The sequence below is a fragment of the Schistocerca cancellata genome, chromosome 8 (assembly GCF_023864275.1).
Source record: "Schistocerca cancellata isolate TAMUIC-IGC-003103 chromosome 8, iqSchCanc2.1, whole genome shotgun sequence".
Taxonomy (NCBI): Eukaryota; Metazoa; Arthropoda; class Insecta; order Orthoptera; family Acrididae; genus Schistocerca; species Schistocerca cancellata.
In genome coordinates, this window is record NC_064633.1 from 577,343,435 (window position 1) to 577,357,555 (window position 14,121).

Here is a 14,121-nt window from a genome sequence, read left to right on the forward strand (position 1 = left end):
AGAAGCCAGGAATGACATAAATTTGCGCTAATTCATAGAATGGCAATAAAAATTTGTGGTATTTCCGAATTGACTGTGTTCCATATTAACAGTGCAGTAACATCGGAAGAATATCTAAATGTGACCATGTGTTTTGATTATCCAAGGAAGGGATGTAAATTAAAGAGGAAATTGCAGAATTTGACGATTTCGACAAAATGTTAGTGTATAGAACTGTACTTCGATACTGCGACAGAGGAGAGTAGTATCCGACGGCTAGAAAAATAGTTATCTCGTAAATATGATACGTGACACGATAGATTAATGATATCTCAGATGTTATCAAAATTATTTTAGTAGTTTTCTTGATAATTTTCTACCTGAAAGTTTCTACAAGGTCCAACAGAACGACGTTTTTTGTCACACAAGTGAAGCTACTATACTTGGATGTTTTCACGATAAAATATTTATCACGTACATCTATATAGTTTGAGAACGTTCATTTATTATTTTAAGTGTAAGGACATTAGAAAGAACAGAAAACAGAACCATAAAAACTTACTAGAGAGGTAACAGAATTTGGGTGCTCTTTCAAGACGCTTCTTAGTTTTATCTAAATGACCTAATAAACAAGTTTAAGCTTCTTTAGCTGAAAAAAAAACACAATAGTAAACTTTATAAACAGCAAAAGATAATAGTACCGAACAGAACGGGCACAGACATAAGTGAAGCCTGTAAGGCGTGATCGCCAGCAGCGTATCCTATGACCGGTCCAGGCTGCCAGCCGAAACACGTCAACCGAAACAGGCACGCACAGTTCCGATCAGGCTGCGCGGGCACACAACAAGGCTGGCGTCAGGGTCAGATTATAACTGAATTGTGTAACGCCGACAAGTGAGAAAACGCGTATTACATCACCTTTTTTACCGTAATAAAAAAGGGCTGCCTCCAGAGAGATTACAACTTTTAACAAACTCAAACACTGGCCGAAATATGACAACACAAAGTCCAATCTACAGGTGAACACAATAGGAAACGCCTGGCAACAGCAACCAAAAGCGAAAACAACTTACATCCAAGAGGGAGGATGAACATAGCGTTGCTATATGGACACGAATACGCCACAGGGACACTAAATAAGCAATACGGGCACGTGTCGAAATAAAGAAGTGGCGCACCATAACAAGGCAAACGAGCAAGCCGCCGAATAACATTCGAAGTGCTAAACACTCCACTGCCCGGATCTGAGGAAAACCACAAACGCTTGAAGATAGTTGCTATGCTCAGTCAGTCCTAACTCCAGGAGCAACGAGGCTTAGTCCTCTGGATTAACCAGCACAAATAAGGAGATGCGGGAAACAGAAATTTTCACAGGCCGCGCTTCTTCTGGTCACTGTGGTTCCCGGTGCAGGCATATCCTTCTTGGCGTGTCTATGCTGTTTCTCCTCACTCGCCCACCGAGCTCCAAACAGAGTCCTTCCGTACCGAGAGCCTCATAGCCAAAACAACCGCCAGCTGACCTCTTCCAAGGGCAACCACCGAAAATCTCTCTTGCCCCCTCCCCCCTCCCCCACCGCTCAAGCCTACTCTGTACAAACTATCCAAAGACAGCTTCACATCGCAGCACAACAGACATACTCGACAGCCGAGTGCGAGGAATCAGCCTCCCCCCCCCCCCCAAATAAAAGCTCTATCACTAGGGCGAGATTGGCCAACAAGTTTCCGCCAGTTGGGGCTAGCACTTTTGAGTTGGCTAACATGTACTCTCTGGACTTGCTCCTAGTTCTAGACATCGAAGGTGACGAGGGTGGGCACCCCCCAAGATGTGCCTAGGGCCAATGAAACGCCGCGCTAAATTTCTCGGTATCGCACCTGTCTGCTTCCGCCCTCCAAAGTTTTTAACAAAAACTGTATCGTTTTTCGTAAAGTTTGCTGTTTCGTGCCGACGGTTATACCACTCTCTGTCTTATGGGCTCTTTCAGTGTTCCTATTTGCCATTTGTCAATTATCTCGAAGAAATCCGCAATGTCCCTGGGTGTTTACTGGGTGTGCGAAAAGCTAACGTTGTCTGATGGGTCTCATGCTTTGCGTGCTGAAACGAAAATTCAACCATGGCAACGAACGACCCCGTTTCGTTTGCGCCTTCGGCATAGAAGGTGATCAACAAAGCTGTTAAGTTTCAATTAAATCTTTTGGCAAAAGAAGGTTGAGGGGAATGTGGCGTAGTTGTGACATAAGTGACACCATGACGAAACCAAAACCGCCGCAATTTCCGACAAACAAAGGGAGCACCATTGTCACTGACTAATACCTTTGGTGGACCGAAGAGCGAAAATATTCATCTCAGATGTTTGGCACCTCTCTATTCGAATACAGTCAAAAAAAACCTAGCGTCAACAGCCGTCAAAATATATCTGTACACAGCCTGGGTACGGTGTAACGAACCCACATAATCAATGAAAATTCTTTCCATGGGTCGTTCTATCTGGGAAGACTGCAGAGACTCTTTCCGGTTACCTGAACTGGGCTTCGCTAACTTAAAGGCCTGACACAGTCCGACTAGCCGCCTAATACCTCTATACAGAGGCGCCTTAGTTACGACTTCTATAATCTTGTGTATGGTCTTGTATATGCCAATATGTCCTCGTAAAAGGGACTCGCGATAATATTTAAGGACTGCCGGCATCAGGCGTGGGGCAAACGAACCTTCAACCGATCCCCGACTCGAGGCCTGAAACATAAGATCCCCATTTATGATGTGATGTCTTGGCACCTCCTCGGCCGACGCAACTCGTCGCCTAACAGAACACAACTTGGGAACTGCCTCTTTTTTCTCCTCTAAGTTGGTAAGCATAGCCGGCACCTCAGCAAGGACAGCTCTCACGATTTCCAGCTCATCAGAGGGCCGAACGAGATCTTCCGCCCATTGCTCCTCGAACATGCGGCTGAGGGCATCAGCCACCACTTTCTCACTGCCCCTACTAAACCTTACCGAGAATTTGAAAGCCGATAGGTTCAATGCGGCTGGCCTTAGTGGGCGAGCCGGAACCCAGGCAAGTGCCTGGTTGTCAGTTTCAAGTTCAAATTGTCGGTGCTCGAGATAAAACTTAAAGTTTTCGACCTCTAACAGGACAGCGAGTGCCCCCAACTCTTACGAGATATACTTAACTCGGCCGGAGTCAAGGAACGGGAAGCATTAGCTTCTGGAGTAGCAATGGTGCTACTCCAATGTTGCAGGCATCAGTTTGCGCAATAAATGGAAGGTCAAAATTAGGGACAGCCAGCAGGGGAGAGTTACTCAGTGCGTCCTTCAAACTATCGGAGGCCGCCTGCTGGGTTTCCGTCCACTAAAACTCCACGCGTTTCCGACGCAAGGCGTTGAAAGGGGGCGCTAGCTGGGCAGAGTGTGGAATATTCCTTCGGAAAAAGATATCGTGCCCACGAACCGGGCTAACTTTTTCTTATTTTTCGGAGGTTGGAACCTATAGTTTGCCCGAGTTCGTGAGTGATCCACGCGGAACCCGCCAACAGAAACCAGGTGCCCCAAGGTGCTTCATCGTTAAAGCTGCCTCGCCCTGCCTACCCAATGCCTGACTGAAGTGTTCCAAATTTTCGGAAACGGTTTTACTATATACCACAATGTAAATAATTATAGACGAAATGGAGCTTTGGGCCACCTAAAACAGAATCCAGCAACCTACGTAAAACAGCTGCGGCGGTAGAGAGACCAAAGGGTAGCTGGCTTAAGCCATACAAGTTACACGGAGTCCTCTGCCAGTGGTACGTCATTTAGATCAAGTATCGCTAAGCACCAGGCGCCAGTGAACCACGTGATGCAATTGTGAAGGTCAGGAAGAGGGTCAGATTCAAGAACTTCCGATCCAAGGCGCAATAATCCACCAGAGGACGGAAACTGCCCCCATTTGCCTTTTGACCAAAAGTATGGACGACGCGTACGGGGAGGGGGAGGGGATGAGAGGCGAAGAACGAATCACTCTGTCCGTTAACATTTTGTCAACTTCCTGCCTTAACGCTCTCATCTTAGGTGGTGCAAGCATGCAGGGGGACAGCCTAACCGGCTCGCGATCCGATAACTAAATTAGGAACTGTAATTTATTAGTCTTACCTAACCTGTCGGTTAACACATCAGGGAAATCACGAAGTAGTTGCAACAGCTGTTGTGCCTGTTCATTAGATAAATGACTCACCTGAAATTCTTTATATTCAGAAATTGTAGAAGAAACACCAAGACGACGAGTTTATAGCAGAAAAAAATATTTAAAGAAGTGCGATACCTGAAATAAAGAATCCCTGGACATGGCCGAACACTAACCCAATTTTTCCTATAAAATGGCACCCTGGCAGGAGCTTGGCACACAACACCTTCAACACTGGGAAATTTCCCAGTACTGCAGTACACGCTCAGGGTGCATACCGAATCCAGTTTCTGCCCGTTAACTGCCCTACAGCTTCCTACGGAGGGCTGTACCCTGCGCCGGTGTCGGAAATACCACCGGTAGACCAACAGCGACGCAGTACCACATGAGTTGTGGTTGAGGTAAGAGCAAGCGAAAGATGAAGAAGGACCTTTAACACACGTCACCTTCTTAAAAGCTCGCGGAAAGATATCTGAAGCTGAACACCTAACTTTATCCGGGAGTCATCTGTTCGAATGCTTCCCTTGGGGATCACGACAATTCCGGGCGAAAATGCCCGGGTTCACCGCAACGATAGCAAAGCGCTTGCATCCTCTTGCCTTTGTCCGAGTAGCTAAGTTTATCGTGAATTACAAGTGCTACTTGTTGATCAGAGCTGCGCCTTGCATCCACTTGAGAAATCCCAGTGACATTAGTAACCAAAAGATCTAGATCCTGGTAGGGAACAAGTTCATTTAAAAACAAAATGCGAGAACACTCCTCGGGATTAATTTCCTGTACAATAACACTGACTAACTGTGCCTCTGATGGATTCACATCGAAAGCGACGGCGGCGGCGCGTACTTCACTTATATACTGGCAGTCAGGAGTTCCCATTGCGCTGAACATGAAAAACATGGTGAGTAATTAAATCACTCCGAACTCTTTCGGAGAGCCGTTCTCTTAAACTGCTGGTGCACCCCCTCCACTAGCTAAGACAGCGCTAAACAAGTTGCTTAACGAACCTGCACACGAAAGAGATATCACCTGAAAACCTAGCTCCTAAGTAATATTAAAAACATTGATCTGCTTTCCAGGTCGACAGAAAACAATAACAAAATTTACTAAACAAGGTTCAAATGACTCTGAGCGCTATGGGACTAAATATCTGAGGTCACCTGTCCCCTAGAATGTAGAACTACTTAAACCTAACTAACCTAAGGACATCACACACATCCATGCCCGAGGCAGGATTCGAACCTGCGACTGTAGCGGTCGCGCTGTTCCAGACTGAAGCGCCTAGAACCGCTCGGCCACAACGGCCGGCCTACTAAACGAGGGACAGCATCTATTGCTAAATAATCTACTTCTTGTATCACGCTGCAAAGGGTGTTCAAAAGCTTGTCGAAATGATCGAAGTCGCAACCATTTCGTGCGTCTGGTGGACTTTGATCCCAACCGGTGTTTTCCACTGACAAACTACCCTCAGCGCTTCCGCGTAACCCCTTTCGCCACTCTAAAGCAGTAAACCCCTCTGTAAGGCCTTTACCCCAACGAGTAATTCACTAACCCTGCCTTTTAAAGGAGGATTAATCGTTACCGGATTTAAATCGTCGGTGCGGTTACTTAAGTGAGTAATAACCTGCGTCTGAAGCCTATAGATCTGGCACCAAGCAGTCGATATTCTCGCCCAAATCGCTGAGAGGGGCCGAACTGTATTCTAGGGTGATACTAACCTGCCCAGTATGCCCCCGCGTAATTTGCCCTGGGAGCATGAGAACGCCACGAATCCGCCAACACAAATCCGGTACGTCACCGTGTTGGGACTGGTCACGAATCTTGAGCTCGTACCTGAGCTGCTCCTTGCGCAGTACACCCAACTCGATCACCTGCCACAGTTCCATGTCGGTCAGAGAAAGCCTGCAAACATCAACAACCGGCAGTCTCTGATCCAAGGTCAGAATTAACCAAAACCTAAAAGCAACAGATGTGGAAACGAACAAGGCTCAATCGACTTGAAGTCCCAGAAAGTAAACAACAAAATCGCGCTCTTGCTACCACACCAATCGTGGCTCGCCCCCGGTGCAAGAACGTCCTCATTGACGTGTTAACGCTGTTTCTCCTTAATCGACCAGCGAGATTCAAACAGAGTCCTTCCCGTAGCCAAAACAGACGCCAGGGACCTCTTTCAACGGCAGCCACCAGAAATCTCCCCCTGCATGCTACCTCGAGTGCTCTGTGTCAGCAAACCACGTTGCAGCACCACAGACATACTCGCCAGTTGGGCGCGAGGTATCGACCTTGCAGCACGGCTCAGTATGCTGGGTCTTTCATACCAAGAAATCCTGAGCCCAGTCATAAATTTCATTCGACACCTCATATGATCGTACTTCCGTTAATAAGCCAAAAGCTTTTCGGAAGTCAAAAAATACTCCATCCACTTCTTTGTCGTTATCAATGGCTTTCTGAATGTCAGGTAAGAAAGTGCGCATTGCCGTTCACCAGACAAGTTGCGAGGTGCCGGGGCTAGCAGTGTATTTAACACTAAATTATCGCAAATTATCGCAAAAAACTTCAACAGCGGTCGTTACAGATATTGAAGTAAATCTATTTCATTTCTTTCTTCATCTGCAGAACTCCTTTCGTCATATGCCTTTATATTTAATAAGTCTGTGCTCTATCTCTTTCCGAGCTTGAAACATGACCTTAGAAAAATTTATAAATGACAGTGCTGGAAAACCTCTACGTCATTTGATTTTCAAACAGCTGAGCAAAACTGAACGTACTCAGATATTTCTCTCTTTACTTATTCTGATCAACACTAAACTGACAGCCAATATTTTTAGCGCAACGCAATCTGACTTTCAAAAATCCCTACAAAAGAATGGCCCTGACTAACAATAATCTATACCTTTCATGAATCACTTACCTCACAAAAATCTTCGTTACTGAAACTACTGCAATACAGTCAGCGCCAATACTGCCAGCTAAATAAAAGATTCTAATTACTGAGGGCACTAAATACTGATAGGCATAGTTAGCAAATGAAAGATTTTGATAGAGAACAAACAATCTATTTACCTTAATAGTCTTAAAAATTCATTATATATATAGCAGTTCATGACATCCATTCTAACAAATGTACTGTTTCTGATGGACACACGTCCAGTTCATACGCTCTCAAAAATCCGCCATCTCTCTCCCCACATCCACCACTGCTGGCGGCTCACCTCCAACTGCAAAACGTTACGCGCTGTTCACATCCAACTGCCCAACACTACAATAGCGAATATTTCAACAATGCTAACCAGCCACAGACTGCACACAGCACAGTCAGTGATTTTCATACAGAGCGCTATGTGGCGTTACCAACATAAAAACCTAAACAGCCTACTTACAAGCTATGTAATGTTAAGTAACTATCGATAGTGGCCACACTAAAATCTCTGACCGTCCGGAATCCACAGTGATCTTAGGGGCTTTGAGTAATGTTAGCGACACACACGTGAAGCAGGACGTAGACGCAGCTGAGAGTAGAACAAGTTCCGCTAGTGTATCCCATGAATACTATTGTAGTCTGTCAGTTAACTATTTCTTATGCTTCTATTTTATCATAGTTATTCGGATCTTTGATTGTGTAAGTAAAGGGGCAAATCGGTCGTATCTTTGATAGTATCCAGAAAGTATTGGTCGGTGATACTGGTTGCAGTTACACCTATCTGAAGATATTTCGTGATAACCATCAACCAATACTCACATGTGTTTTTCATACAAATCAAGAGTCAAAATGCACGTCCCTGTCCTCATAACCTCCTCCTCCCCCTCTCTCTCTCACACACAGCAGACACAACAGTTACGTAAGGTTGCGCTTCTACAGAGACATATACATGCATGTATGTGTCAAAAGGGATGTGCCCATCGGTTGATGGTAGTGGGACTATCCCTTGCTAGCGACGGTCGAGCCACGTCGAGGTTCATTCAGTGAGACGGTGTCCTTCCTGCGAGTCGTCTGGTGCATTTTCTTCGATGTCTCGGAAGATATTTGCAATTTTGTTTTTGCATTGCATAGCTGGAGTCAGCGCGAGCAAATACTGTGCTCATCACGTCTTTCATGCGCGCGCGCAGTATCGACAGAACGCGTCGATTAGTTTCCGGTTACGAACAGAATTATTTTAATAGCGGATTTTAAGTGACTATTTAATAGAACGACCCCAAATCGGTCGACCGCGACATCTGTTTTATCGATGCGTATTAACAGGGTCGGTAAAACACGAAGAATAACCAGTAACCAGCAGAGGCAGTGCCGCCGTTGCGCGCTTTATCTGCTACCGCTAAATGTATCGAAAACTTTTCTAAGTCATCGAGACGCGAGATACGCTATTAACAACGTAAAACCACCAGCTGTTTCGAGTGTCGGCGAGAGGACATTTGGATGCATTCGCCGGAGCGCGTAGTTAACGACAGAACGGGCGCTGAATTAGAATGACAAAAGAGAGACGTGGTAGGTCACGTAGTGTGGCTGGAGGTAGCTGCTCCCGTCAAGCGTTCACCAGACCACGGAAGGTCCATTGTAATCGGCCTGTGGTACAATACATAAATCTTCGCTCATAGACATCGTAGCAAGAAACTGTATTTCCGCATATTCTGTCGTTTATGGAATGTCTTTTGCATAACTGGTTTTTATTGAGGAGAGATAGAAATTACTCTTCGTTAAACAAGAGCAAAAGCTAATGTCCTGTCAATATCGAAATCATAAGATTTTGAGCATTAGCCGAGTTCAATAACTAGATAACGAAGAGTGAAAAATGCCCTCACTTTACTAAACCGATAAAGTTTCTGAGTTCTGTCGCGATTCCGTAGCATCTCTGGTCATGACTTCCCACTCGCGACTGTGCTACTTACGCCAATCCTGTCATGGATTATCTTGATGAACCGACGTGTAAGTTTTCCTCATACCTGTTTCCTGTGAATCTTTCGTAGCACTACACTTCAAATATTTTCAGTCTTTCTCGTGTCCTATGGTCCACGTCTCACTTACATACGATGCCTAGATTTTAGTGTATGATGTCAACAACTTCAATTTCATGTAAGTATTTGAACAACTCTAAGCCGTTATTCTTTCAGTCAGGCAGTTGACTCATGTGTGTACTTTCGCGTTGTCATCTGTTTCCTTGCATTTCCCTGCAATTTATTCGTTATCTGTTCACCACGCACGTCAACCAACCGCAACAATAGCGTGCAACTCTCGTTTTTACCCTTAGTAACACATTCTTATCTTTCCTGATCTTTCGCTTTCAGTGCTCCTTACACCTACATACAGGGTGTTTCAAAAATGACCGGTATATTTGAAACGGCAATAAAAACTAAACGAGCAGCGATAGAAATACACCGTTTGTTGCAATATGCTTGGGACAACAGTACATTTTCAGGCAGACAAACTTTCGAAATTACAGTAGTTACAATTTTCAACAACAGATGGCGCTGCGGTCTGGGAAACTCTATAGTACGATATTTTCCACATATCCACCATGCGTAGCAATAATATGGCGTAGTCTCTGAATGAAATTACCCGAAACCTTTGACAACGTGTCTGGCGGAATGGCTTCACATGCAGATGAGTTGTACTGCTTCAGCTGTTCAATTGTTTCTGGATTCTGGCGGTACACCTGGTCTTTCAAGTGTCCCCACAGAAAGAAGTCACAGGGGTTCATGCCTGGCGAATAGGGAGGCCAATCCACGCCGCCTCCTGTATGTTTCGGATAGCCCAAAGCAATCACACGATAATCGAAATATTCATTCGGGAAATTAAAGACGTCGGCCGTGCGATGTGGCCGGGCACCATGTTGCATAAACCACGAGGTGTTCGCAGTGTCGTCTAAGGCAGTTTGTACCGCCACAAATTCACGAAGAATGTCCAGATAGCGTGATGCAGTAATCGTTTCGGATCTGAAAAATGGGCCAATGATTCCTTTGGAAGAAATGGCGGCCCAGACCAGTACTTTTTGAGGATGCAGGGACGATGGGACTGCAACATGGGGCTTTTCGGTTCCCCATATGCGCCAGTTCTGTTTATTGACGAAGCCGTCCAGGTAAAAATAAGCTTCGTCAGTAAACCAAATGCTGCCCACATGCATATCGCCGTCATCAATCCTGTGCACTATATCGTTAGCGAATGTCTCTCGTGCAGCAATGGTAGCGGCGCTGAGGGGTTGCCGCGCTTGAATTTTGTATGGATAGAGGTGTAAACTCTGGCGCGTGAGACGATACGTGGACGTTGGCGTCATTTGGACCGCAGCTGCAACACGGCGAACGGAAACCCGAGGCCGCTGTTGGATCACCTGCTGCACTAGCTGCGCGTTGCCCTCTGTGGTTGCCGTACGCGGTCGCCCTACCTTTCCAGCACGTTCATCCGTCACGTTCCCAGTCCGTTGAAATTTTTCAAACAGATCCTTTATTGTATCGCTTTTCGGTCCTTTGGTTACATTAAACCTCCGTTGAAAACTTCGTCTTGTTGCAACAACACTGTGTTCTAGGCGGTGGAATTCCAACACCAGAAAAATCCTCTGTTCTAAGGAATAAACCATGTTGTCCACAGCACACTTGCACGTTGTGAACAGCACACGCTTACAGCAGAAAGACGACGTACAGAATGGCGCACCCACAGACTGCGTTGTCTTCTATATCTTTCACATCACTTCCAGCGCCATCTGTTGTTGAAAATTGTAGCTACTGTAATTTCGAAAGTTTGTCCGCCTGAAAATGTACTGTTGTCCCAAGCATATTGCAACAAACGGTGTATTTCTATCGCTGCTCGTTTAGTTTTTTATTGCCGTTTCAAATATACCGGTCATTTTTGAAACACCCTGTACTACGTACGTTAATCAGATAGTGAGCTATTCTGCTCCTCAAACAGCAGGAGGCTCTTCCACATGTCTCTGGTGTCGATACGCATTGCCGACTTTGGTATGGCACCGCGATCTTTGGACGATACTGTAATACTTTTACCAGAAGAAGTAGCAACTTAGGAGATACCTGTTGTGGCACGCTGGAATGCTGGCATGTTTAATTAGGCGATAGTAGAAGCAATTGAAAGGAAAATTGTAGGAAGTTGAAAGGAAAATTGTAGGAACAAATAACGAGTAAAATATTCAATGCACGTTATCGACGATACTGATTGTAGAATGGATTAGAGGAGAAATTATTAACATTAGATAGAGGACAAAATTAAATTGATTGGAAGGCTGACGATCGGAAAAATTTAAACGATTTTCGTGCCGCATGCAGTAGACCGGTTGGCCTTGCCAGAATTTTTTCTTTGCTGTTACCCCTTCCATATTGCTATGTTTGCAACGTCGTCTTGTCTACTTCTATCTGACGGTACAGCTTATCAAATTACTAGGCCTAATTTCTTGTATCCGCGTTTTTACGGTTCGATAGAAAATGAAAGCAAAACTGGAGATGATTTCCAATGTCGACTCTGCAAAAGTGTATACACTCTAAAGACGAAAGTTTTGAGAAACAATAAAACGGTTGTATCCCAAAACTTGTTTCTTTCATTGCTTTGGAGGAAACAGGCAACCCTCCTGAAACTTCCTGGCAGATTAAAACTGTGTGCCCGACCGAGACTCGAACTCGGGACCTTTGCCTTTCGCGGGCAAGTGCTCTACCATCTGAACACTTGCCCGCGAAAGCCAAAGGTCCTGAGTTCGAGTCTCGGTCGTGCACACAGTTTTAATCTGCCAGGAAGTTTCATATCAGCGCACACTCCGCTGCAGAGTGAAAATCTCATTCTGGAAACATTCCACAGGCTGTGGCTAAGCCATGTCTCCGCAGTATCCTTTCTTTCAGGAGTGCTAGTTCTGCAAGGTTCGCAGGAGAGCTTCTGTAAAGTTTGGAAGGTAGGAGACGAGATACTGGCAGAAGTAAAGCTGTGAGACCGAGTGTGAGTCGTGCTTCGGTAGCTCAGATCGTAGAGCACTTGCCCACGAAAGGCAAAGGTCCCGACTTCGAGTCTCGGTCGGGCACACAGTTTTAATCTGCCAGGAAGTTTCATATCAGCGCACACTCCTGTGCAGAGTGAAAATCTCATTCAGGCAACCCTCCTGTCGGACCCAAGGTGTAAGAAAGTGACTGCTACGTCTAATATTTCTACCCACCATTTGGATTTTCAACAACACATCCCCCTACCTTCTGTCGGTCAGAGCCAGTAGGATCTGCCTCGATGTCGCAGAATTGGAACACTGGTGCAGAAAGGCATCTCTGCCGGCCGCGGTGGTCTAGCGGTTCTAGGCGCTCAGTCCGGAACCGCGCGACTGCTACGGTCGCAGATTCGAATCCTGCCTCGGGAATGGATGTGTGTGCTGTCCTTAGGTTAGTTAGGTTTAAGTAGTTCTAAGTTCTAGGGGACTGATGACCACATATGTTAAGTCCCATAGTGCTCAGAGCCATTTGAACCATTTTGAAAGGCATTTCTGCAGACCCTGGGCTCGTACTGGGATAAGCAGCTTGTTGCAGGTAGCATACAGGAACACTAAGAATTTGTTTCATGTCCAGCGGTGCAGCACAACGGGCTGTAATCTACGACACATGTTATCAGGAATTAATTTTAATATGTTGAAAGATTGAAAAAATCTGCCACAGTCACATTTTCATGGTAATTTATTTTGCTTTTATCAGTTCCACTGTTGTTTCTCCATTTTCAGACCAGTCAAGGTTAGGTGAGAATGTGACGGTTTTGTTGTGAGTTGACGAAGCCAACGAATGTGAAAGTAGAAAGCTCCCTGAAGTGTCAGTCCATCTCGGCACAAACTGTCACACTGCACAAGTGCCACAAGCCCGGAACCGGCACAGGACACTCAGCCACAGTTTGCTGCGTAGGTACCCCACGTCACCACATCTCGTCCCTAGTTGGCAACATTGCGGCAATTAACATTTTTCCCATCACCATAATTATAATACACTACTGGCCATTAAAATTGCTACACCAAGAACAAATGCAGATGGTTCATTGGACAAATATATTATACTAGAACTGACATGTGATTACATTTTCACGCAATTTGGGTGCATAGATCCTGAGAAGTCGGTACCCAGAACAACCACCTCTGGCCGTAATAACGGCCTTGATACGCCTGGGCATTGAGTCGAACAGAGCTTGGGTGGCGTGTGCAGGTCCAGCTGCCCATGCAGCTTCAAGACGATACCACAGTTCATCAAGAGTAGCGACTGGCGTATTGTGACGAGCTAGTTGCTCGGCCACCATTACCAGACGTTTTCAATTGGTGAGAGATCTGGAGAATTTGCTGGCCAGGGCAGCAGTCCAACATTTTCTGTATTTAGAAAGGCCCTTACAGGACCTGCAACATGCCGTCGTGCGTTATCCTGCTGAAATGTATGGCTTGACAGGGCTCGAATGAAGGGTAGAGGCACGGGTGGTAACACATCTGAAATGTAACGGCCACTGTTCAAGGTGCCGTCAATGCGAACAAGAGGTGACCGAGACGTGTAACCAATGGCATCCCATACCATCACGCCGGGTGATACACCAGTATGGCGATGACGAATACACGCTTCCAATGTGCGTTCAGCACGATGTCGTCAAAGACGGATGAGGCCATCATGATGCTGTAAACAGAATCTTGATTCATCGGAAAAAACGACGTTTTGCCATTCGTGCACCCAGGTTCGTCGTTGAGTACACCTTCGCAGGCGCTCCTCTCTGTGATGCAGCGTCAAGGGTAACCGCAGCCGTGGTCTCCGACCTGATAGTCCATGCTGCTGCAAACGTCGTCGAACTGTTCGTGCAGAGGTTTGTTGATTTTCAAACGTCCCCATCTGTTGGGATCGAGACGTGTCTGCACGATCCGTTACACCCATGCGGATAAGATGCCTGTCATCTCGACTGCTAGTGATACGAGGCCGTTGGGATCCAGCACGGCGTTCCGTATTACCCTCCTGAGCCCACCGATTCCATATTCTGCAAACATTCATTGGAACTCGATCAACG